This window comes from Aulonocara sp. 'chitande type north' Nkhata Bay, linkage group LG3, assembly GCF_057382095.1.
Source record: "Aulonocara sp. 'chitande type north' Nkhata Bay isolate Kocher_YH1m ecotype deep benthic linkage group LG3, A_spYH_male_GT1.1, whole genome shotgun sequence".
NCBI lineage: Eukaryota > Metazoa > Chordata > Actinopteri > Cichliformes > Cichlidae > Aulonocara > Aulonocara sp. 'chitande type north' Nkhata Bay.
In genome coordinates, this window is record NC_141346.1 from 32333236 (window position 1) to 32334843 (window position 1608).

Below are 1608 nucleotides of genomic sequence, written 5' to 3' on the forward strand. Positions count from 1 at the left end.
AATGAGCCAAATTTAGTAATGCCAACATACTGAAGGAACAACACCTATATATGCACTGTCAAAGATACTTGTCTTTGAGTGAAGATTTAAGGTGATAAGACATATAAATAACTGCAACTTGAATCTGTACTGAAGCTCAGTATTTGACACAGAATTCATGTTCACTGCTGTAATAGCTAATAATGATTAATATAATAACTATAATATTGGCCATATTATATTTACATTACCAAAGTGAGATGGTTTTAGTCTCATGAACAACATTAGCTAATTGTTATTTACTAGCTAATCTTAAATGACTGTTCAGTACAGAAATGAAGCCCAAAAGTCATGTTTTACAGTCCTGTGGTCTCAGCCTCAGATACTTATCAAATCACACAGAGCTCATGTAGAAACAAATAAACAAAATATGTTCTCCTTCATTTCTGTCAAACAAAGCTGTATGAAACATTTCCAGCTGTTAGTATCATGGTTGCTAGGCAACCTGGGCAGCGCGACGGAGGCATGTGCGTGTATGTGTCCAGAGTTCAGCTGAGACAGCGTCCTTCGCCCTGCCAGGCTAAGTAAACAGTCTTCCAGCCAACCCAGGTGGCCTTGCATAGAATGGGTGAACAGTCTAAACACAGTCGTTATCAGGGTGTTCTTTGTTCGGCTCCAGCCTTGAGACCGCAGCTGGCGCCGAAAGGGTATCCACATGAAGTGATGGTGTTTTTTACTTTAGTGCAAACAACTCATATGAATTTAAAAGCTGTTCTAACAGTCCAACGCTGGTCTCTCAATCTCCCGTTGGAGAGCCGTGAGCTTCTCCATGATGTTATCAACCTTACGCTCCGTGATGTTATCATTTTTGTGCTCAAAGAGCCGATTCTGAGAACTCACAACCGCAGTGAGCTTCTCCAAGATTTAATCCAATGTACACTCAGAGGTCTTGTTCTGAGTATTCACAGCAGCCATAAGCTTCTCCCAGATCTTATCCGTGCTGCACTCAATGAGCCCATTTTGAGAAACTCACGCCTAGTTCCATCGTTTCAATCCCAGCGGGCAGCCTTGTGGGGGTTTGAACAGCCGGTTCCGCTTTCTTAATTCTTCGATAAGCCAGGGCCAAACTAGCTTCGATCAGCCAGAACCCTATTACCATGGTTCCGAATAGGTAGATATCTTCAGCACTCAGGCTCACCCAAGCATAGACTTCTCGTTGAGAAAAGGGTGTCAATTGCATTCAGGGACCAGTTGATCAAATCCATAATTCCTCTTTTAGGTTTTAGAGAACAGACTGTGAGAGAATGTTCCAGGGAAAAGTAATACAAAAAACACGAGACTAGACAAGGACATAAGAGGCTAAGCATGGACGCTAAGGGAGAGGAGAAGGAGGAGAAAAGTGCGACCGCCTTCGTCAAGAGCAAGAGTCTTCCCACATACATCGTACACAAAATAATTTGTGCTAAACATAAGCGCAGATATGATCTGTGAAAAAAACTCAAGATTGTGTGTTTTGTGGTCTAAGGTTTTGTGCCCAGGGTTTCTCATTGTCTCACACATTTGCAGAGCCTTAGCAAGAACATGAATGAGAGGCGGAGGCGATTAAAGTTTATATTAACAGGTTATTAA